The 25022-nt window shown below is 43.8% G+C and overlaps 1 protein-coding gene across 4 annotated transcripts in view; it reads left to right on the top strand.

Moving 5' to 3' along the window:
• The first annotated feature begins 6493 nt into the window (after positions 1-6493).
• LOC130872912 (zinc finger protein OZF-like) overlaps positions 6494-25022 on the top strand; it is a 31507-nt gene continuing 12978 nt past the window's right edge. Inside the window, exons 1-3 of one of the 4 annotated variants that reach the window (XM_057767289.1) lie at positions 6494-7004; positions 7230-7329; positions 24568-24728. The gene's annotated coding sequence lies outside the window, so the exon portion shown is untranslated. Of the gene's footprint in view, positions 7047-7229; positions 7330-24567; positions 24729-25022 lie in introns of all 4 variants that reach the window. The other 3 variants (XM_057767290.1, XM_057767291.1, XM_057767293.1) reach the window with 3 other exon arrangements.

Genomic DNA, 25022 nt, shown 5'->3' with positions numbered 1-25022 from the left:
TGTGTTAGCCTGAGTAAAAGGAACAAAGCAGCCTTTAAGTGTCTTACAGCCTCATGGGACAATAGATCTAGTTATAAATCATGTCCTAGCATATTTTCTGTATATCAAAGCTATGCACTTAATGAGAAGTCACCTTCCCAACCATTCATAGATATATGCGTGCCCAGTAGATAGAATATTTTCACAACATAAACACACAAGCAGTGAGAAAATACCCAAAGTTATCCTTAGGGAACAAAAGAAGTGACTCATGAGAGAAATTCCAGACAGAGGCCAACAGTTGTCTACAGCCAGTGACTCCACGGCCATGCCAAGTGGGGCTCCCTATCAGAGAATCATTCATCTGGCAGATTGACCTGTTGAGCACTAGTTGTCACCTGCTGTATGCTCCTATGGCCTCCAACAGTTTTTGGTCATGTGTTTTATCAAAGCAACAAAAAATTAATCAGTCAACAATATTGATAGGCTATAGTGATTCTTTGTTTTTAATCTAACAAATAAAGTTTGCCTGAAGATCAGAGTGCAGAGTTTATCCAGTAGCTAGCCATAGAGGCCAGGCAGTGGTGGCTCACATCTTTAATCCCAGGGCTTGGGAGTCACACACCTTTAATCCTAGCACTAAGGATATGGAGATAGGAGTGACATGGCTGGGTGGAGAGAGGAATGTAAGGTGGGAGGAGACAGGCAGGAGCTCATTGCAGTATGAGTAGTCAGTCTGAGGATGCTGTCTGAGGGAGCAGTCTAGGCGGTCAGTCTGAGGGATGCAGTCTGAGGGATGCAATCTGAGAGCAGTTAGTCTGAGGATGCAGTCTGAGCAGCAGTTAGTCTGAGGATGCAGTCTGAGGGATGCAATCTGAGAGCAGTCAGTCTGAGGATGCAGTCTGAGGATGCAGTCTAGGCAGTCAGTCCGAGGATGCAGTGTGAGGATGCAGTGTGAGGATGCAGTCTGAGGATGCAGTCTGAGGATGCAGTGTGAGGATGCAGTCTGAGATGCAGTCTGAGGATGCAGTCTGGGCAGCCAGTCCGAGGATGCAGTCTGAGGATGCAGTCTGAGGATGCAGTGTGAGGATGCAGTCTGGGCAGCCAGTCCGAGGATGCAGTCTGAGATGCAGTCTGAGGATGCAGTGTGAGGATGCAGTCTGAGATGCAGTCTGAGGATGCAGTCTGGGCAGCCAGTCCGAGGATGCAGTCTGAGGATGCAGTCTGAGGATGCAGTGTGAGGATGCAGTCTGGGCAGCCAGTCCGAGGATGCAGTCTGAGATGCAGTCTGAGGATGCAGTGTGAGGATGCAGTCTGAGATGAAGTCTGAGGATGCAGTCTGAGGATGCAGTCTGGGAAGCCAGTCCGAGGATGCAGTCTGAGGATGCAGTGTGAGGATGCAGTCTGAGATGCAGTCTGAGGATGCAGTGTGAGGATGCAGTCTGAGATGAAATCTGAGGATGCAGTCTGAGGATGCAGTCTGGGCAGCCAGTCCGAGGATGCAGTCTGAGGATGCAGTCTGAGGATGCAGTGTGAGGATGCAGTCTGGGCAGCCAGTCCGAGGATGCAGTCTGAGGTGCAGACTGAAGCAGTTAGTCAGAGTACACAGTCTGAGAACAGGACTGCCCTTTGGGTCTGAGGATTCAGTAGATGTAAAAGGTCTCTCTGGTTGGCTGCACTGCTTCTCTGATCTCTCAGCTTTCACCCCATCACATCTGACTCCGAGTTTTTGTTAAGAACAATTAGAATTTGTGTTACAATACATCATTATACACATGTATATTAATTTTTTTATTATTTTATTATGTGCATGAGTGTTTTGCCTGCAGTTATAGCTGTGCAACTGTACCTTTCCTGGTGCCAGTGAAGGGTCCCCTGGAACTGGAGTTACAGATAGCTGTGATCAGTCATGTAGGTGCTGGAAACCAAACCTGGGTCCTCTGGAGGAGCAACCTATGCTCTTAAACAATTGAGCCATCTCCCTAGCCAATATATAAATATCAAATATATAATACATTATGTAATATTAAATATACAATATACTGTACAATTATTAAGTATATTATATATAACAAATACATTATGTAGTATATTACATATACTATATAAGTATATAATATTAAGTAGATATTTAACAAAATTTTATTTTAAGTATATGGGTGTTTCATTTACATGTAAATCTGTGCATCATGTGTGTTTTCAGTGTCCATGAAAACCAAAAGAGGGCTTTGGAGCCCTTGAATCTTTACTTCTAACAACTGTGAGCCACCATGTGAGTGCATTAGAAATTGAACCCTCTGTCCTCTGGAACAGCAGTTGGTGTTTTTAAACTGCTGAGCCATCTCTCCAGTAGCCCTCATATATATATAGTTTGTGTGTGTGTGGGCATGGATGTACCATGATGGGTATGAGGAAAATTTATGGGAGCTGATTTTCTCATTCTATTATTTGGGTTCTAGGAATTTAACTCAGGTTATCAGGCTTCAAGGCAAGTTCCCTTACCCACAGTAACATCCACACCTCACATGTTCCATGGATTGCTTTTATGAAGAAACAAAATGAATACCAAACATATATTTTTTTTTTATTTCTGAATCTACTGCTGGCTTATTTATGATCTTCTGAGACTTGTGTCTCTGCAGAAAAATCTGGTGGTTGTGGGAGCTGAAGCTCAGGGATGAAATACTTGCCTCATATTTAATCTCCAACACTGAAAAAATGAATAAAAATAAGGGAAGCCTGCTAACGTGGCACACACATGCCACTTAGCATATGTAGAATTCAGAGGGTAACTTCGTGGGGTGTCTTCTCTCTTCTTCCTTTCTGGGGACCACTGGGGTGTGAGGCCAGCAGGAAACATTCTTACCTGCTGAGTCACCTCACTGGGCTTCCTTCCTCCCTCTTTTCTTGCTCATGGGTCCCTGCCCCACAAGCTCCCTTTTTCCATCAAGAAATGAAAAGCCAGTAACCCCAATATTTTGGAAGTGAAGGAGGAGGATCAGGAGTCAAGGCCATCTGACATCCTGGGTCACACGAGTCTCAGTCTTTAAAAACAAAGCGAAAATGGGGCTTAGGATGTAGCTCAGTGACAGAGCCTTTGTGTAGCAAGCTTGAGAGTACTTGAAGCATAGTATGTAAAGAACTTTTACAATTCAACATCTATTGCAAAAAGAAGCTTCTCTGAAGAGAGCTGAGGGAGGTATAAGTCTATTGTATAACAGTAAGTCATTAGGACTTGGTTTAACACTATGTCCACTTAGCAGAACTTAGTGGTAGCTCTCCCATAGGTCCTAGGACCTCTCTAGTCACAGGTGTCTTTGTGTCATTTGTAATGCCCGATGAGGTCAAACAATAAGTAAAGGGCTATAGAGGGAGGGGCTCAAGGGAAGGAGGACATAATGCATTTATATAAAGGGGAAAAGGAGAATAATGGAACAGAAAAGGTTTGAATAGGGTGGAACACGGGAGGGCAAGGTAGAGAAGGGAATAAAAGAGAGATGACTAACTCTTTTAAAAGAGTCTTATGAAAACCTACAGCAGAAGCTTCCTAAAACATATATGTAAATAAAATTTTAATGGAATTACCCTCCAATGGGTTGATAATGCCCCTTCTAGATATCATAGGATAACAAAAAGTCCAGTGCCAGGAATATACTGTACACTGCCACCAAAAAGTGATCATCGAATTTTTAAAAGTTTTTTTGAGACAGGGTTTCTCTGTGTATCCCTGGCTGTCCCGGAACTAGCTCTGTAGACCAGGCTGGCCTCGAACTCACCCAAAAGGTTTGTTTCTTATTTATGTGTATTCATGTATTTGTAGGGTGGTTGCAGATGCCAGAAGAGGGCATTGGATCCCCTGGAGCTGCAGTTAGAGATGACTGTGAGCTGCACAACATGGATCCTGGGTTCAAACTCATGTCCTTGGGAAGAGCTGCAAATAATCTTAACTGCAGAACCATCTCTCTAGTCCCTTTTATGTACTTTTTAGTCAGCAAAGTCAGGTTTCATTTCAGCATTTTTAAATATACTTTGTTTTGGTTGACTGTCATCCACTTATTTCGGCAATTCCCACCTCCCCAAAGAGTACCCTCCCACTCCCTTTAATGCCTCTATTTCTACCTCTTAAGCTGTTTTTGTATATGTATGGGTGTTTTTTCCTGCATGCACGTCTGGGCATTAAATGCATGTCTGATGCCCTTGGAGGACAAAAGAGGGCATCAGGTACCCCTGGAGCTAGCTGGAGTTACAAACAATTGAGGGCTGCCATGTGTGTACTAGGAATTAAACCAGGGTCCTTTGGAAGAGAAACAAGAGCTTTTCATCACTGGGCCATCTCTCCAGCTCAACTCCTATTTCTTTAAAACCTTTCTCCTCCCCATTCATGGTTCCCTTTCTGGGTCCATGACTTACACACACACACACACACACACAAATTAAAAGAAAGCTAGGATCCATATAAGAAACAGTAGTTTTACTTTTTGTCTTGTTTTGAAACAGGATCTTACTCAGTATCCCAGGCTGGCCTTGAACTCAGAAATCCACCTGCCTTTGCCTCCAGAGTGCTGGACTAAAGGTGTGTATCACCATGTTTGGCCTAGTTTTACTCTGAACTACTCCAAAAATAGAAAATATACAAGTTGCTAAATTGCCTCTAAAAAAGTAAGCTATTTGGGCCAGCAAGCTGTCTCAGTGAGTGAAAGAGAAGCTGAAGCCAATGGTAAGAGAACAGACTCCAGAAAGTTGATCTCCACAGATCGCCATGCACATGCCTGCTCTTCCTGTAACACACATGCACACCACCACCACTAAATATCAGAAAAAATATTAGGCCCTCATGTTAGCTAAAATTTCAAGGAATCCAAATATTCTTTACAAATACAAATTTCCTCCTACAAACTGATCATTGTATACAGAAAAGATGGGCGAGAACAGCAAAATAGTTACCAATCCAACATGTTTGTAAGCTGTATTTGGTAGCACACATATACAATTTTATTATTTATTTATAGACAGGGATTCACTATGTAGTTTAGGCTGACCTCCAAGAGCTCTAATTTAATACAACAGTTTCCAAGCACACAGCTTTCCTTGAGGCGCTTCCTCAGAATTCGAGAGTAGTCTTCTTCTCAGTGTTCTTTCATTTGTTTACTCATTCAAGGAATGAGGCATTTATTTTGCTCAAGTTGCTGGTGATACAAATTAGTGCAACCAGCTTGTATGTGTAGAAATACTATCCAGTAGTTCAGGCTGGTCTTGAATGCACTATGAATCCTGGACTGGCCTACAACTCTTGATCCTCCTGCTTCAGTCTCTGGAGTGTGTTGGGATTGCAGAAATGTCTATGAAAAACTTTTTAAGATTTATTTTTTATTATTTGTGTGTATGTACATATGAGTGTGCGTGTCTACAGAGACCAGAAGATGATACCAAACCCCTGGAGCGGGAGTTACAGGCGATTTGAGGCATATCAAGTAGGTGCTAGGAAACTGAACTCTGGTCCTTGGAAAGAGCAGCAAATGCTCTTAATGGGTGAGGCCTCTTCAGCTCCCGAAAAACTTGAAAAAAAAAAAAGTGCAGTAGTGGAGAGTGAACTTAAAGACTTGAGTGTTTTGGGCAAGTACTTGGCCACCAAACTGTATTCTCAGTCCTCATGAATAATTATTGGGGAAAAAAAAACGTGCCAGTGAATCAGTGTTCATAACTTTCCAGAGGGCCACCCCGTGAACACTTACTGTGATACCGAGAGAAAAAAAAAAGCCTTGCGGCACAACTTTAGAACGCATGTTACCAGCATTACTTTGTAAAGTAGGAAAGACTGGTTCATTTGATAAATTCCAAGAAATAAAAAACTTCACACTTGGAGTGGCGGATGAAGCTCTGTTGGCAGATTCCTTGAATACCATACACTAATACCCATATACCCTATAAATCCGGAGGCCGGAGTCTTAGAAGGGTTAGCCCATGGCAGTCCACGACGTTTGAGGCTGGCCTGAGCTACAAACTTCCTGACTCAATGGGGAACACACACACACACACACAGACACACACACACACACTGCAAACGCACACACCGCGAACGTGAGCCTACCCTCTCCCCCTCCCGCCTCCCACACGCGCGCCTTCATCCCCCACGCCCCAGAGTCAAAACAAGCCACGTCGGATGAAGGGGGAAAAAAAAACAAAGGAAGTTCAAAAGACTCAGAATTTACAAAAAGATCACTATTATTTATGATTTTGGAGACACGGTTGCACGTATCCTAGGCTGACTTCAATTTACTATGCAGCGAAGATTGCTTTGAATCTCTCGTCTCCGTCTTCCAAGTACTGGGGTGACAGACGTGCACCATCTCCCCGTGCTGGAGATGAATTCCAGGGCTTCAGGCATGTTTGGCAGGGGCTCCACAAATTGAGCCCAGGGTGGGGGTGGGGGTGGAGGTGGGGGAGGGCGTGTACTTTTATCCTGAAAACTCAACGGAAACAACGACTGGGTGTAAGCACGGTGTCCAGGCACACAAAGACAGACCGACAGGAAGGTGTCTGGGAACAGCAGTGGCTGAATGGGCCAGACGGATCATTTTTCCTGGGCTGGCAGATTATGCAACATGGCTAAGGGCACCGCGAGCGTGAGGGAGAGGCCCGACAGAAAAGCTTTTGTCAGCAGCATCTCCATCGGGCGTCCCCACCCCCATCCTCGCCCCACCGGTCCGCCATCAACCGCGGCACACCCGGCCTGGGCCCGCCCCTCGCCCCGCCCTTCGAGTCCTCGCTTCACACGGCTACTTTTCGGCTCTTTTTCCGTCGCAACTCCCCTTAGGAGCCCACCCGAAGAAAGGTGCGACTGCCCAGACGCGAGAACAAACAAGCTTTTTTCCCTCTGGCCTGAAGAGATCCAACGTGGCCGAGAACGCCGAGCCGGAAGCGGAAGTGACGTCATACTCGCTGTTCCACCCCCCCCTTTTTCTCGGGGCTCCGAGACCTTTTCGGCGCTTGTCCGGGTGCTCTCCACTCAGCTCGGGGAGGATTTGGTGAGCGGGTGCGGGGTCCGGCACCGGGAGGGAGAAGACTAGGTAGGCCTGGGCGGGAAGGTGGGCCGAGCTGTGCTCGCGGGGCCGCGTGTCCTCCGGGTTCTGCAGCCCTTCCAGGTGCTGCGGCCCGAGTGCGCATCACGACGCAGCCCTGGGCTGTTTGCATCCACCTTTCTTCTAAAGCCTGTGCAAAGTAACCTTTGTGGAATTGTTTTCTCTCCCCAGAAGGAATAGACTTTCCGCCATTGGCATCACATTGAGACGCTGCATCTTCCGATCTCGGACGTGGCGATTCTGTCTGCTGCAGCCGAGCTTTGGCCGAAAGGTGGGTGAGGACAGCCCTTTCCTCGTTTTTTTTTTTTTTTTTTTTTTTTTTTTTTCCTTTTGGTATGTGTGTGTGTGTGTTTGTGGAAAGGAATGTTTTATCCAAAAATTGCGCTTTTGTGGGACATCTGTTTACCTGAGACACATTGCATTCTGATTTTTAAAAAAAGGTAACTTGCAGGATGCATTTATCTGTATGTAAATATAGACGTACGTAGACCCTAGACGGGTCTCTTTGTGTCGAAGAAAAGTAAGACTACCAAGTTACTCTCATTTGATGCTGGAGGTGGAACTCGGGACCTCATGATGCTAAGCTCTCTCCTGCTGAGCTACACCCCAGCCCAAATAGTTAGCTATTGTCTGACCGCTGTAGGCCTGTGCCTCCTTGCAGACTTTAAAAAATGGAGGCTTTGTTAGATTAGTACTGATTGGCTTTTTTCAAGGAAAAAGAAAACGTTTTATGGTGAACTATTTGAAATAAGTTGAGAATTTCGGGCATGATACTTTGACAGAATGGATAAAGCATATTCTAAAAAGAAATGAAGATATCTACCCAGTAAGACCTTAATAGTTAATGTCTCAACCAAGAGAATTAAAAATAATATCTTCTTTGTGTGAAATCAGAATTCTTTATTGTTATAAAATTGGGTATTTTTGCATCTAAGATCTCTTCAAAGTTTCTTTGTTTTTGTGAATCTAGGACATTGTGTATGTTGGGTAAGCTCTCTAGCACTGAGCTATAAACCCAGACCTCTCTAAGGCATTTTTCTTGTTGTTTATTTAGTATACTTAAGTTTTAGTTATTTATTTTTTTAATTAGATATTTATATATGGGATGTGGGTTTATGCCTTCGAGTGCACTCTCCTGGCGTGGCAGAAAAGGCATGGGTCCTTGGAGCTGGAGTTCCAGGAGGTTGTGAGACACCTGATGTGGTGTTGGGAACCAGATCTCAGGTTCTGGAAGAGCAGTACGTGCTCCTAACCGATAAGTCATTTATCTCTTCAGTTCCCCTCTTCAAGGTTATTACAATAAAAATTTCAAATGGCTTTTAGAATCTTTGAACCTAGAGCAGTGATGTTCATTATGCTAACTTTCTCAGAAGGTGTGTATTTCCCCCCATTTCTCTGTATATTTTGATGGTTTGTTTTTGTAGAAATTTTTGTTTAAAAAATCTCTCGCTGGCTGGTGGTGATGCATGCATGCATTTAATCCCACCGCTGGGGAGGCAGAGGAAGGCCAACCTCTGAGTTCTAGGCCAGCCTGGTCTACAGAGTGAGTTGCAGGACAGGCTCCAAAGCTACAGAGAAACCCTGTTCAGGGGAAAAACAACAACAAACAAACAAAGGCAAAAAGTTTTTTCCATTTAAAAAATTTTTTTTTTTTTTTTTTTTGTAGACTAATTGATGCTTTGGCTGGGTGAGTGAAGTGGGAAAGCTCTTGCCTAGAATATTTGAGGCCTTGGGCTTCATCGGGAGGGGTAGTGAGAGAAATCTAGCCTAAGCTTGTTCACAAAACTCAGAATAAACGGATTACAAATTGATCAGAGTTTTGGAAGTTAATATACTCTATTGAGTTAGTACATCTTATTAGTATATGAGAGTACATAAAAGAATTAAAAGTGTGTATGTGTGTGCACACACATTCGTGTGTGAGAGAGGACCAGAGACAAAAGCCTTGGGGTGGTGCTGAACCCTGGATCTTGGACTTGGTAAGTGCTCTATCACTGAGCTGCACCCCCAGTCTTCTTACTTAAGTTCTTAAACTAGATTTTATTTTGTCCACATGAGTGCATGTTTGTGCCGTGGTGTGTGTGAGGAGGTCAGAAGACAACCTACTGGAGTCCATTCTTTCCTTCTATTTTGTGGGTCTGGGAATTGAACTCAGGGAACTGTAGACCTTTGGGCGTGGTGGCAAATGCCTTCACACATTCAGTCATCTCTCTGGTCTCTGTGCGTCTCCTCTTACACCCCCCCAATGGTAATGGTTCCATATACCTTTTTACTTGAATATATTCATTGTACAAAATAATGAGTTTCATTGTGACATTTTTAAGGCATTCATATAACGTATTTGGATCATATTCATTCCCGAGACAAGTGAGTTTTAAGTTGAGGCGAAATGATATGGTGTAGGACTCACCATGTTGAAAGAGAAGGAAGTAGGCGGTAGAGAGCATGGTAGGCAGTGACTAATTATATTCGTACAGTGCAGGAGAGAGCCTTAAGAGTCAGTCTCAGGCTTGACAGTAATTCCACTCGTTTTCTTCAGTGGTACACAAGTCTTAGCCTAGCTATTGAGTGGCAGAGACAGGCAGGAGGATTGCTGCAAGTCTGAGGCCAGTCAAGGCTATATAGCAAGATCCTATCTAAATGGTTGAGAACCCTGGCTGCTCTTTCAGAGGACCTGGGTTCGATTTCTAGCACGCACATGGTAGCTCACAACATGGCAGCTCACAACCGTCTGTAACTCCAGTTCTAGGAGATTCTAGTGCCCTCTTCTGGCCTTGACGGGCACCAGGCATATAAGTGGTGCACAGATATGCACGCAGGCAAAACACTCATACCTACCTATAAAATAATCACAACAATGAAACAACAGGGTAGAAAATTCACCTGTGTTAGTTAAAGGAAATGTTGTTCCTAAACGGTCCAATCCTCTTTGAGTGGTTTTTAGGCTGTCTCAGATTTCCCCTGTCCAAACCAGGACTCGATTTCCCTGGGGGAATGAATGCTCTAGTTCTACTTTCAGGAGGAACCAGTCCTGTGTGACTGCTTACAGAGACCGCCGCTGCGAGTTGGAACCCCTCCAGGGTAAATGACCAGAAGACTCCCCTGCCAGTGTGGTGTAGCTGGAAATATCAAGGGATATTTATACTTTGGCTTGACAATATCCATGTTCTTTCCTATTTTTGCCATTTAAGGGACAGAATAAAAATTGATGGTGTCATCCGGGTGCTGGTAGCTTACTCTTTTAATCCCAGCGCTTGGGAGGCAGAGGCTGGCGGATCTCTGAGCTTGAGGCAGCCTGGTCTACAGAGTGAGTTTCAGGACAAGCTTCAAAGCTATACACAGAAACCCTGTCTCGAAAAACAAGCAAAAAAAGTTCATGGTGTCAAAGGAGTCAAAGAAAAAGAAAACTAGGCATGGTAGTAAACACCTGTAATTTGAATATTTTGGAGGTGAAGCAGGAGGATCCCGAGTTCTAGCCAGCCTGATTGATATCCTGAGTTCCAGGTAAACCTAGCTACGTGAGCACTTGTCTCAGAAAATCCAAACAAACAAATTAGTGAGGAGTTCCTCCCATACAGCTGTAAGGTTGTGCACATTACACTGGTGACAGAATTTAGTGAAGAAGTAATTCCAGCTGTTGGTAGTATCTGCTAAATGTTTGAATACTCTGACCTTATAGTGTTAGTATAAAAGTAAAAACTTATTTAAATATTACTTAAATGTGAATACTGTTGAAAATATTCACAATTGTTATCTAAAATTGTATTCAGTGAGAAACAACTGTGGAAGCTGGGGATAAGGTTCAGTTGACAGGTTGCTTGCCCTGGGTTCAATCTCTAGTTCTGTGTACACTTGACTGTAGTATATATTTCTGAAATTCTGGAGTCAGTAGGTGGAGACAGGAGACTCATCTTAAAATTAATTGGAGGAATAAATCAGTGATAGATACCACACACAGATGAGTTTCTTTGACATCTCCTTTTCCTACCCTTGGAATTTAGAACCTTGTGAATGCTAGTCAGGTTCTGTCAAGTCATGGATTTGACTTGATTAGAAAACACTTGTTTAAAAAAATAAAAAGAGGGGAGCTGGAGAAATGGCTCAGTGGTTAAGAGCACTGCCTGTTCTTCCAAAGGTCCTGAGTTCAATTCCCAGCAACCACATGGTGGCTCACAACCATCTGTAATGAGGTCTGGTGCCCTCTTCTGGCCTGCAGGCACACATGCAGACAGAATACTGACAATACTGTATACATAATAAATAAATAAATCTTTAAAAAAAAATAAAAAGAGAATATGTGTATACTTACTAATTAGTGTATTTAACACATTTACTGGCTTAAAATCTCACATGGCTGAGTATGATGGTGAACACCTGGAAGATAGGCAGGTGCAGTTCAGGGCCAGCCTGAGCTACACAGCAAGTAGCAAAGGTGGAAGGGGAGAGAACTAGTGTTGTACTAAAGCATGTGTTGAAGGAAAACTTGAGGCATACTGCAACAGTCTGTAATGGGGTTGTTCAGCTCTTTTGCATGTATTTGACATTTTTAATAGTAATTAAACAAGTCTATTCTAGCTAAGAAAATAACAAAGGAAGTTGTAACTCTTCCCCAGAGTGAGGACAGTCCCCTGTAGACATGATATCACTATCACAAACCATATTTATTAATCCTCATGTTTAGACACATTCCGAGTGAGTAGGTATATTACCCAGAGATTAAATTAGAGCTAGGACTGGTGACTCAGTCCTGTAATCCCAGCTACTGGGAAGTAGGATAAGATTGAAAATTCAAGGCCATCAAGGGTTACAATGTTGAGTTCAATGCCAGCCTGGTCAACACTTGAACTTGCACCTAGTCAACTTAGTGAGACTGTTTAAAAATAAGTAAAAAAGAGGGTTGGCTCTCAGTGGTAGCACATGGAGGCCTTAGGTTCCATCCCCAATATGAGAAATGGCAGTGAGAGCTGAATTAGAAGTGGTAGGACTGTGAGCGTGAGGTCAGTGTGGGCTGTATAATGAGACTTTGTTTCAAAAGGAGAATAAAACATTTAATCTCCAGTGTTTGCAAAGAAAAATGGAAGAGATTGAATGTTTGGACAGTTATTACAATCCAGTGGGAAAGGACTGCAGCTCCTGCCATGTCGCTTACACTGGCCTTGAGTTCATATCCTCCTGCCTCAGATTCCCAGTTGTTAGGGGTACAGATGTGTGCCACCCCCTGGCTTTTATTCCCCTCCACACCATGGTTGCTTTTCAGTTGTTTCCATATTTCTTTTAACAAGAATATGTTCATTCTCTTCCTTTCTCTTTTTATAGATTTTTAGGTGTGTGTGTCTCCAAAGGCCAGTGGAGTTGGATCTCCCTGGAGTTGTGAGTTCCAACACGGGTGCTGGGAATTGAACTCCTATTCTTTCTGAGAGCAGTGCACACTCCCTACCACTGAGCCATCTCTGCAGCCCCTTTCCTTTGTTTTATTTTTAGTTGTAACTTTCTGTTAACTTTATGCTCCATGGGAGTATATTGGACTCCAGATTTCCTTTGTTAGTTGGTAACAATTGCTGTAGCCAGTGGGTTAGTGCCCCATTCCCTTTTTTTTTTTTTTTTTTTTTTTTTTTTGGTTTTTCGAGACAGGGTTGCTTTGGAGCCTGTCCTGCTCGAACTCACAGAGATCTGCCTGCCTCTGCCTCCCGAGTGCTGGGATTAAAGGCGTGCGCCACCACCGCCCGGCCCCATTGCCTTTTGATTAGGTATTTGGTGCTAGACACAGCTCAGATGACCAGGTGACAATCTTATTTCCAGTATCATCTAAGGAATACCTTTCCTTGAATCTAAAAGAGAACTGAAGGCAAAAATTCTTGGCTTAAAGCCAATTTCATGTGTACTCATGTGTTCTGTGGGGGAGACCATGCCATGTAAAGTCCTGATTCAGCCTTCCATGTCAGAAGAAAGTGTTACATTGTTTGATGTATGTGATGTAGCATTTGTTGCATCTTTTTTTTGAGAGGGAGTTTTGCTCCGCAGCTCAGAATAGCCTCACATTCACTGTCCTCTTCCTACATGCTGGCCTACACGCATACATCACCACACCCATTTGGTGTTTTGGGGTGGAGGGGTGTGCAGGTATGTTGGGTGAGAATAGGTGCACTGTATAGCCGAGGCTGTCCTGGCACTCACCGTGTAGTCTAGGCTAGCCTTGAACTTGCACTTCTCCCTCCTCAGCCTCCTAAGTGCTGGTGTTACAGCTGCCCGCTATCTTTTCCTGACTTGGTGGTTGCATCAATATTGTATAAGTATAGACGTTTTATCACTATTTTCTTAATATACATAACAACCACATAGCATATATATTATAGTAAGGCTTTTTGTTTTGTTCTTTGAGTCAGGCTCTCTTGTTGCTCAGGCTTGCCTTGAACTCAATATCCAGGGGTAATCTTGTATTTCTGATCTTTTGTCTACACCTCCTAATGCTGAGATTACAGGCATACGCCAATACTGGCTTATGCTTTGCTGTCCAGTGATTGAACCAAGGGCTTCATGCATGGTAGGCAAGTACTTTGCCAATGGCGCTACATTCTAAAAGCTGTATTAGATATTGTGAGTAATCTCGTGATGATATCATATCAAGAAGTACATAAGTAATACACAAATAATATGTGATTTTTTTTTTTTACCTATCATCTGCATATTTTGGGATCTGCAGGGTTCTTGGAGCCTATTGCCCAGGGACTCCAGGGACATCTGTACTAGAACATGGAATCTTGGGCTGGGAAGATGGGTCAGTGGTTAAACCCACCTTTCTGGGTTCTGGAGAGTGGAGTTTGGATCCCTAGAGCCTACGTAAATGTTGGGTGGGTGTGGCAGCCAGTCTATAATTTTAGTATTCAGGAGGCAGAGATAAAAGGATTTTTTGAGTAAGCTGGCAGTTAGACTAGCTGAATCAGCAAGCTCTCGATAAGATGGAGAGCAACCCAGGAAAACTCTTTATAAAAATCAAATTCAGGCCTCATTAACATACACACCTGCACCTACATGCATGTTTGTGATGGCAATTCTTGGTTGTCATCTTAACTATATCTGGAATTCATGAAAACCCGAGCTGCTGGGTATACCTGTGAAGGATCTTTCTTTCTTTCTTTCTTTCTTTCTTTCTTTCTTTCTTTCTTTCTTTCTTTCTTTCTCTCTCTCTCTCTCTCTCTCTCTCTCTCTCTCTCTCTCTCTTTCTTTCTTTCTCTGTCTGTCTCTCTCTCTCTCTCCCCCTTCCTTCCTTCCTTCCTTCCTTCCTTCCTTCCTTCCTTCCTCCCTCCCTCCCTCCCTCCCTCCCTCCCTCCCTCCCTCCCTCCCTCCCTCCCTTCCTCCCCCCTCCCTCCTTTTGTTCTTTCTCTTTCTCTCTCTGTTTCTTCCTTCCTTAAAAATATTTACTTAATTTTATTTTATGTACATTAGTGTTTTGCGTACATGCATGTCTGTGTGAGGCTATCAGATCCCCTGGAACTGTAGTTACAGACAGTTGTGATCTGCCATGTGGGTGCTGGAAATTGAATCCAGGTCCCCTGGAAGAGCAGTCAGTGTTCTTAGTTCTGAGCCATCTTTCCAGCCCCAACGGATATGTTTCTCAATTAAATCATTTGAAGTGTGAACACCCACTTTTAATCTGGCTCTTTTGAGGTGGGAAGAAACACCTTTAATCCAGCTCTTGTGGGGAGGGAAATATCTACCTTTAATCTGGGCCACACCTTCTCCTTATATTTATTCTGTAAATTCTGTTCCTTTAGAGAACCCTGACTGATAACAATGCCCCATGTGTGAACATGGATATACATATGCAAACCATAGAGACATACATATGAAAAACGAGAGAAAAGTATGCGTGTGTCTGTCTGTTCATGTATATTCTTGTCTTGCCTTTGACGTTTTCTGTTTACTGCAGAGAATCAGTGTTTTACCACAGAGCAGCTACTCATATTTGTCTGTTCGGTTTTTTTCCAGTTTAGAACTTGGCAAATTGTACTGGTAGGAAAGGCATTTGCTTCCATTTTACACTTACAGGAGCATACCTTTTATAGTGTGGACACAGGAATCTCATGGATGCTGCCAGGAGTTTTTGAAATTGTTTTCCCCATAACCTACTCAGTCAGCAATCTATACATGTCTTGATTGACTTAGTATTAGAAACTCTTACAGTGTTTTAGAATTAGATTTTATTTTATTATTTTTTTAAAATTCTCAACAGACCTTTAATGACTGGGTGAATTTAGGAATGAAAAGCTAAGTAGTTAGATTTTATTTTTGTATGTCTAGAGGATGTGCCTCAGCTTACCTGTGGAGGTCAGAGAACAACTTTTAAGGAATCATTTCTCTCTTCCCCAGTGGGTCCCAGAAATGTCATTAGACCTTCCTTGCACAAGCTCCTTTGCCTGCTGATCTGTCTCCCTGGCCCACAACTCTGAGCTTTGTCAATATACCCAGCTAGTTCCTTGGGATCCCCCAAGTGGAATATGCGGAAGATGATAAGGACATTTTCAAGCTGCCTGGTCCCTTTAGGCCCCTCTGGCAGTTCATCTTGGCAGGGGAGATTTCTGGCTGTCACCCATGGAACAATTCCAGCCCCTTGGGTGTGTCAGTGTTCAAGAGTCCCACGGGTTAAGTTACTCTGGATTCTCCTCCAGGGAGGTGAAGGGCTAGTTAGAGTAGGAGGAGGAATTCCAAGGTACATTGCAAACAACTCCAATAAGTCTGCTTTTACCCTGTGCTGAGGCTGACCCAGGCCTTGAACTTGGGAGATGAGCACTCTGTGCCACTGAGTGCATTCCTGACACAGTGATTGGGTTCTCTTAGGTCACCTGCGATGGGATTCAGCAGGTCACAGTCTGCTCTGTGTGTGTGAGAGAGATAGACAGACAGACAGACAGACAGACAGTTTCACTGTGTTGCCCAGGCTGACCTGGGATCCCTTAGCTATCCGAGTGTCGTAGTTACAGGTATGGCCCCGTGCCCATACAGATGTCCTTAGCACCATTGTGGTCTTTGTACCCTTGACGAATGATTGGCAACTCCTCATGATGGGCCTCCTGGCAAGGCAGATAACATTGTTTGAGGTTCTTTACTGAGAGGATTTTTTTAAAAACTATATATTTTATCCATTCACTTAAAAAACTCTCCGTGTGTGTGTGTATAATGTATGTATGTATGTATGTATATGGGTGTGTTGGTGCATGTGTGTGTGTGTGTATATATATGTATATGGGTGTGTGGCTGTGTGTATATATCTATGTATATGGGTGTGTGGGTGCGTGTGGGGTGTGTGAGTGCGTGTGTATATATGTATACGGGTGAGTGAGTGTGTATGTATGAATATGTGATTGGCAAACTTAGCTGTGGGTCCTTGCCTTCTACCTTGTTTTGAGTCTGTTTTTCTACTATGTCCAATGGGCTTTCTGGTGTTTCTGGGCTGCTTCCGTCTCTACTTCCCACCTTCCTGTAGGCACCCTGGATTACAGACATCCATGCTGCTGCTGCTGCTTCTGGGTTTTGCATGATTTCTGGGGATTTGAACTGAGGTTTTTGTGCTTGCATGGCACATGCTTTGCCTACTCCTCAGCCCTCAGCTCTGGGATAATTTTCTGGTAATAGAGCTCTCCAGAGTTGGGTGGGACCACAGACCTGTATCTCTTGCTTCCCGGTGGTGCTGATATGTCATAGGTGAAGTGAAGTGGGTCTTGTGTGATGTTTGGGAACAACACATCTGAAACAAGTGCTAAGCTAGTCCGTCACACAGTCTGCCACAAGTTCTCGCTGGGGTGACAGACCTTAGGATTTTGTGATTTTTCTTCCTTTTTGTGGGAGATTGGGTCTCATGTAGACCGGGCCAACCTTGAACACTAAGGATGACCTTTAGCCTGGGTCTCATGTAGACCGGACCAGCCTTGAACACTAAGAATGACCTTTAGCTCCTGATCCTCCTGTCTCTACCTTCATAGTGTGGAGTCTATAGGCACGTGTTTCCACCCCTGGTTTTCTGTAGTGCTAGGGAAGGGACACAAGGCTTCATGTATGCTAGGCAAGCATGCTGCCATTGAGTCACCATCAGCCCAGTTAGTGTCTTCCTTGTCTTGGCGTAGTCATCAGGCTGGCACCATTTCTTGTGCTTCAGCTTCCCGAGTTCTCGGGTTATAGGTGTACACCACTGCCACACTCAGCTTGAGTACAGTGTTTTCTGTACTGTTCTGTTGATGGCAGATTGGTGTCACATGACCAAATATGTGGCTGGGTGGGTCAGGTGCCTCAATAATTTTCGGAAATTTCAGCCATATTGATATCTTGTGGTTATTCAATGTTTATCATATGACATGGCTAAGATTTTCCTTTTGAGAATAGCTTCATCCAGAAGGTGTCACAAATTTGGTCCATGGTACCTGAAAACTGTCCATTGACTTTGCTCACGGTCCTTGTCAGAGACTGTTAATAGTACCCTGCTTTTCTTGGTCTGCAAAGTCATCTAAGCTAAATGCCAGAGAAGCTTACAGTACAGCCTGAGCGCTTTCGTGCCTTGTTCTCATTTAAAACTGGACACCGCCCCCCCCGCCCCCGCCCCCCAACGGTTTTGTTGTGTAGCCCTGGCTGTCCTGGAACTCACTCTGAAGACCAGGCTGCCCTCGGATTCACAGAGATTCTCCTCCTGCCTCTGCCTCCCAAATGCTAGCATTAAAGACATGTGCCACCACTGCCTGGTTAAAACTGGAATTCCTAAAAGTAGATTGTAGACTGGTTTAAAATGAAGAATATTGTGTCATTTGCAGCAACATGGATGAGCATGGTGGATGTTGTGTTAAGGGAAATGTAGTCAAGCATAAATCCCTCGTGTACTGCTGTGTTCATGGAAAGACGAAGGGAGCCTGTCAGTGTGGTTGGATTAAGTGATGTCCAGTCGACTTCACTCATAGAAATACAGCTCTGCGTATATTTCTATGATGGTGGTTCCAGAGAGGGTTAGATTATGAAGGTTTCAGCTTGATGAATGATTTGATCCATTGATGCATTCAAAGTTTTCATTTGTAACCATTGGGAATATGATGGGACCTGACTGAATGTCTTGCCTTAGCTTCTTGTTACTGTGTTGCTCTGCTTCCTGCCTGTCACATGTGAAGAACCTTGTCTACCAGATGCTCCTGCTACAGTGATATTCTGCTCAAGCATGTGCACCAAGCACCCTGGCTGATCCCTCAGGAACTGAGCAAAGTAAATCTTTCTTCAAAAATTATTAATTTATGCCAGGCATTGTAGCCTTTAATCCCAGTGCGTGGGGGCAGGAACAGGCAAGCAGATCTATGAGTTCGAAGCCAACCTGGTCCACGTAGTGAGTACCAGGCCAGCCAAGGCTACATAGTAAGACCCTATCTCAAACACCACCTCCCAAAGTTGTATGTGTGTCCCTCTCTTTGTGTATGTGTGAGAGTGGGCATGTGCATCTACTTTTGGGTTTCTTCCTTACTGAGCCATATTGCATATTCCTCCTTTTAATTTGTTGTTAAGTAGTCTGTACCTGGGAAAAGTTATACAAGGATTTATTAAGGATACAAAAATTAATTCTTTGGAGGCAGGGTCTCATGTATCCCAGGCTAGCCTAGAACTCACTCATTAGCCAAAGGTGACTTCCTTATTTTGTGTGTGTGCGGTCAAAAGACATCCTTTCATTCTCCTCTGGCTTCAGCATGTGCACACGTCTTGCGTGTAGTCACATACTCCCACACCCTGCACTGGCTGTCTCACCTGTTAGTTGTGTTCAGTGGATGTGTCGAGACCTGTATTTCTAGCACACAGTTCTGTTGTGCGGGGTAATGGCTTTTGTGTTGTACAGTAGATTGTCCCTGAGTTTTTTAATAGTTGTGAGTTTAGTGACAACAGCAAATGCTTTTGAAAGTTCATTAGAAAAATGAGCTCCCTGTTTCCAGATATCTCTCCGGGAATGAGGGTTTTCAAGTAGGTCAAAGGTTGTCTTCTGAACAACCAGTGGGCATAATGCTTCCCTGGTCAAGGAAGCTCAGGGTGTCCTGGAAGCTTAAGAGTGTGACTTTCATTTGAGTCCAAAGAGATCCCCCCATCCCACCTTTCTTATATTTATTCTTCACTAAATACATTGTGTAGAGTTTTTTTAATTAAAAATTTAATTTTATTTGTATGGGTGTTTTGCCTGCATGTATGTCTGTGCATGAAGTGCTTTCAGAGGCCAGAAGAGTGTCAAGTTCGCTGGAATTAAAGTCACAGATGGTTGTGAGATGCTATGTAGGTGCTAGGAATCGAACCCAGATCCTTCTGAAGAGTAGCAAATACTTTCAACCTCTGAGCCATCTCTGGCCCCTGCATTGCATAGTTCATTGTATATTTTTGTGGTGCTGATCATGACATCTTCTGCCTCAAGAACACTAGACAAGTGTTCTGCCAGTGAGTTCTACCTATTTTCTTTTTGTGTGACAGGATCTCATATTTTCCTCTTAATGGCCTCAGAGTCAATCTTTGCTTTTCAGCTTCCAGGCACAACTTGTTTTGTAACTTCAGTTTTTAAAGATGATGCTTCATGTAGCCCTGACTAGTCTTGAACTATGTAGCTGAGGATGACCTTGACTTTCTCATCCTCCTTCCTCTACCTTCTAAGTACTGGGATTAGAGGTTTGTCCTGCTGTGCCTGGTTTACGTAGTGTTAGGAGTGTAATCCAGGCTTTTGTGATTCTCGATAAGCACCACTAACTGGTATATCCCTGACCACTTGCATTATAAAATTTTTTTAAGACTTTTATTTTTAATTACATGTAGAGATGTCAGTGCAGATGTCTGCAGAGACCAGAAGAAAGTGTTGTTTCCTTTGATCTGCCTGATGTGGGTGCTGGGAATTGAACCTAGCTCCTTAGGAAAAACAGCCAGTGCTCTTTACCACGGAGCCCTCTCTCCAGACCCCCCCCCCCGCCACGTTGTACAGTTTTGTTTTGTTTTATTTATTTTTTTTCAAGGTAGATTTTCTCTGTAGCTTTGGAGCCTGTCCTGGAACTAACTCTTATAGATCAGGCTGGCCTGATCTCACAGAGATCCGCCTGCCTCTGCCTCCCAAATACTGGATTAAAGGCGTGCGCCACCACTGCACAGCTTATACATTTGTTTTAAGCCTTTATTTTATGTGTACAGTGTTTTGCCCTCATGTATGTCTGTACACAGCATACATGGTGCTCATGGAGATCAGAAGAGACCATTTCATCCCTTGGGACTAGTTAGCCACTGTGTGGGTTAGCACGTAATGACTGGAGGAGCAGCCAGTGCTTCTAACTGCTCATTGTAAAACCTTCATACTTTCTTGATGCCTCAGTATCCCTCAGGCAAGTCTTTCCGACGTCCTTATAGGACGGTCCGTGCCTCAAGTTGTTTTCATTGCCACCACCTATAGTGACCTAATTATCAATTAACTCTCTCCACAACTTTTGTACGTATGTTCCACCCAGACTCCCAGGAAAGACTCCTGTGTTTGTCAGTGACTGAAATGCGAGAGAAATGTGCAGCATTGCTCTCATGGAAAGATGAATTTAGGCTCACTGTTTTAGAAGTTTCAGTCTGTGATCTTGTTGCCCCGTGGATTTAGGCTATAGGTGAGACTGAGTATCAAGATGCAAGAGCGTGGTGAAGGAGGTTGTGTTGTACCTCTTGGCAGCCAGAACAGGAAAAACCACAGGATGGGGCCAAGGACAAGACACACCCATTAAAGGGAGTCCCCAGTGACCTACTTCCTCCAGCTGGGTCTCCCCGAAATATCTGCCATCTTTCAGTAAGGCTGCCTGTGATGGTTTATACTGATTTTCTACCTGATAGTACCTAAAATTGTTCAGGAAATGAGCCTCTGGGTATACCTGGGAGAGATCAGGCAGATTTGGGCGGGGGCACTTTGAATAGATAGCATGGTTCTGTCTTGGACTGGGAGGAAAGTACTCAGCAGCAGTATCCACGCCTGCTTCCTGACTGTGAACGCAGCGGGACCAACTGCCTCAGGTCCTGTTGTCGTGACTTGGCCAGGGTCGGCTGTACTCTAGAACTGTGAGCTGTAACACATTTTTCTTCAAGCCACTTCAGTGGGGATGTTTCTTCACAGTGACAAACACTGATGAGGTCAGAGCCCTCTGGAGCCCTCAGTCTCAAACCCTGCCTCTGAACATGCTGTTTTAGGAATCGTGCTTCTGACATGAACCTTTCTGTAGGCCTTCACTTTCTCTCAGCTGTCCTCCAGTTTGCTACAACTCCTTTGTTCTGTGCGGTTCCCCGTTTTTCTGTATGGTGTTTCTCTCTAGTACCTGTGATTCAGTTCACATCATTTCTCCAGTATAAGTTTTTTTTTTTTTTTTTTTTTTTTGGCCATGACAGAGTGATCCTCGAAGATCTCATGAAGACTCACTCTCCAGTTTGCAATATATTGACCAGTGCCCTAATTTTCTCTTGAGAAACATTTGATATTGATCATGGTTGTCATTTGTCCTGTTAGATTTTGTGTGTTTGCACTAATAGCCTTGTAGTGTTTCCTCCTTCTAAATTTTTCAAAAATTCATTAATTTATTATTTATTTTGGGTCAGTCATGCTATGTAGCCAAGGCTGCCTCAGCCTCCTTTGTGCAGGAATTACAGGTGTTCACCATCACACCTGGCAGGTCTTAGATGGTGGAGCTGAGTGTTAAACACATTTAAAAGACTTTATCTGAGGACTGGGGAGATGGCTTTGCAAGCAGGGAACGTGGGTGGGTTTGAGTCCCTAGTACTCATGTTAAAAAAATAAGTCGGTGGTGGCGCACGCCTTTAATCCCAGCACTTGGGAGGCAGAGGCAGGTGAATCTCTGTGAGTTCGAGACCAGCCTGGTCTACAAGAGCTAGTTCCAGGACAGGCTCCAAAACCACAGAGAAACCCTGTCTCGAAAAACCAAAAAAAAAAAAAAAAAAAAAGTTGGAGGGCTGGAGAGATGACTCAGTGGTTAAGAGCACTGCCTGCTCTTCCAAAGGTCCTGAGTTCAATTCCCAGCAACCACATGGTGACTCACAACCATCTGTAATGAGGTCTGGTGCCCTCTTCTGGCCTGCAGGCATACACACAGACAGAATATTGTATACAGAATAAATAAATAAATACTAAAAAAATAAGTTGGGTGTGGTGGTGTGGGCTGTAACTCCAGTACCGGAGGGATGCAGAGACTGTTGGACTCCTGGAGCCACTGCCCTGCCAGTCTAGAATACAGTCTGCTCTAAATTTAGTAAGAAATACTGTCTCAAAAAATAAGAGCCATGAGCCGGGCGGTGGTGGCGCACGCCTTTAATCCCAGCACTCAGGAGGCAGAGGCAGGCGGATCTCTGTGAGTTCGAGGCCAGCCTGGTCTACAAGAGCTAGTTCCAGGACAGGAACCAAAGCTACGGAGAAACCCTGTCTTGAAAAATCCAAAAAAAAAAAAAAAAAAATAAGAGCCATAGAGGAAGATGCCAAATAGCAATCTCTGGCTTCCACATATGCCTCCACAGGCAAGTACAGCCACATATATAAGTAAATAAAAGAGCTTTTTTTTTTTTTAACTTTAAAGACTTACAAAATTTATTTTTCCATTTATTTATTTTGTGGGTGTTGTGAGGTATGCTCGTGCTTGGGCTATGAAATAAGATAATATATCAACAAAACGTACGTATCATCATGGTTGGGGATATTGTGGGAACATACTTACTACCATGCATGAGCCCTTACGTTCTATCCCAACATTGGCTGCTGGCAGCTAAAGCATGTGTTCGGCCTCCCAAGACAGGAGCCATAGTTGACAGTGCAGCTCAGTCACCCACAGATGATATTGTGGTTCATTTGATTTTACTGGGTGACTTTCCCACTGTAAGGAGCACTGCTACTTTCTGTATCTGAGAGGCCCCAGCCCATGCAAGGGATCAGAGGTCAAGATTCTAGGGATAATTGTAGTGGACTCTGTTTGTCCTTGGAGTCTAAATGTGATTTTTTAAGGACATTATTTAGTTCAGCATTTGGGATCAACTAGAGAGTAAGCTGCATAGGGATCTTGTGAGGGTGAATTTTGTTGGTGCTGATGGGCTGTGGGACTCTCAGGGATCAGTGAAGCACACTGTGTAGAGCACTAGGTGGATCTATAACATCTCCTTTGTGGGGAGAGAACGTCCGCCAGTGTGCATGCGGCAGTAAGGACTCAGCTCCCTCGGTCTCCCATGTGGGCCACGGGGATGCATAGGACTCGAGGCATCAGATTCAGCAGTAAGAACCTTTGCCTGCCAAGCCATCTCATTGGCCCTTATTTATTTAAGTGTGTGTGGGGTTGGATACTGGGAACTGAACCTGGGGTGTGACATGTGCTAGGCAAGGGCTGTGTCACTGAGCTACATCCTTAGCCCTCTTTTTCTTTTTGAGACAGGATCCCACTAACTTGCCCAGGCTGGCCTTGAACTCATTTTGTAGCCAAGCTAGCTTTGAGCTTTGATCCTATCATTGATCCTGTCATTTTGCTTCAGCCGCCCCAGTAGCTGGGATTACAGGTCTGGGTTTGTTTTGTTTAACTATTGCTATTTGGCCCAGACTGGCTTTGAAGTCTTCTTACTTCTGTCTTGAAAGGTTTGCAAAGCCTCCCCCATCATACCTGGTTTTCATGGGCTTTTGTGTGTGTTTTTAAAGAGTTAATCTTTAAAATACATATGGCAAGGTAACAATAAAAGAAAAAATGAAGGAAATTGTTGAAGAAATGGAAAAAAAAACTTGAAAACAAAAACATCAACCTCTCTGGCTGGGGATTCAGCTTCAGTGGTTTAGCATCATGAGAAGAGGGACTTCGGTCCGTGCCAGCACTCAGAAGGTAGAGGTAGGACTGAGTTCAAGGCCAACCACATCTTCCTGTTGGGCAGGAGGCTGGATAGAGAAGAAAAAGGCAAACTTAATACTTATTTTATTTCTAAAACACCTGGTACTCTTTACTTTGAAAGGTCTGCATACTGAAGAGCTGGACGGATTCCGGCCAGTCCTTGACTCTGTACCAGTATGAACAGGAAAGGGCATTTATTATTTTATATATATTATTCTAGTGTTTCCAACCAAGACTGTAGTGCTTGAAATGTGCTCTGAGTTGGTGTGTGTATGGTGTGTGTGTGTATGTGTAGAGGTCAGAGGCAAATGTTGGGTGTGTTCTGCAGATAGTGTGGGTGCCATGTGGGTGCTGGGAATTGAACCCAAGTCTTCTGGAAGAGCAGGCAGTGCTCTTAACCACTGAGCCATCTCTCTTGCCCTCCGTTCCTTTAAAAAACAAAATCCCTGTCAATTCTTATTCTAATCTCTTGGTCAGAGATGATGCAGCCAGTGTTAGTTTTCTTTTTATGTTGCTATCTTGTCCCAAACCAGTTTGCAGTTTTGTGCTTCCTTTGTGTATATATATGCAGGACTTTCTCCTCCCCTGCTTGATTTTCCCTGTAGCACTTATGTTATGATTATATTTCCCCATAGGACTTCTAGATCTTTACAGAACAGGATATTTTCTGTGTCCTTCCCTGCTCTGCTCATGCCTACCACAGGAATAGGACTTCCTAATTATTTGCTGAAAGAATTAAAGAATAAGCCAGACCTGAAATAAACTTCCAGTACCTACAGTAAATGAAATAGAAGAGGTAAGATTATTTGTAATAATGTTTTTATTTTTAACCCGTATATTGAAAATACCATTTTAGTACATAATAGAAAATTTAGATGCTTACTTTCTTTTCCAGACATTTATTTATGTTTATGATAATGAGATTAGTAGTTTTAAAAGATTTGGAACCTGGGGGTATAGATTAGTGGTAGAGTATGTGTTTAGGTTACATGAGGCCCTGGGTACAGTTTACAGTCACACACAAGACCGGGTATGTAGCCCCATAATAGAGTGTTTGACTAGCATACACAAGGCCCTGAGTTCTCAGCAC

Source organism: Chionomys nivalis, chromosome 4, assembly GCF_950005125.1.
Source record: "Chionomys nivalis chromosome 4, mChiNiv1.1, whole genome shotgun sequence".
NCBI lineage: Eukaryota > Metazoa > Chordata > Mammalia > Rodentia > Cricetidae > Chionomys > Chionomys nivalis.
Note: the sequence above shows the minus strand (reverse complement) of the source record. Positions and strands in the feature narration are given on the sequence as shown.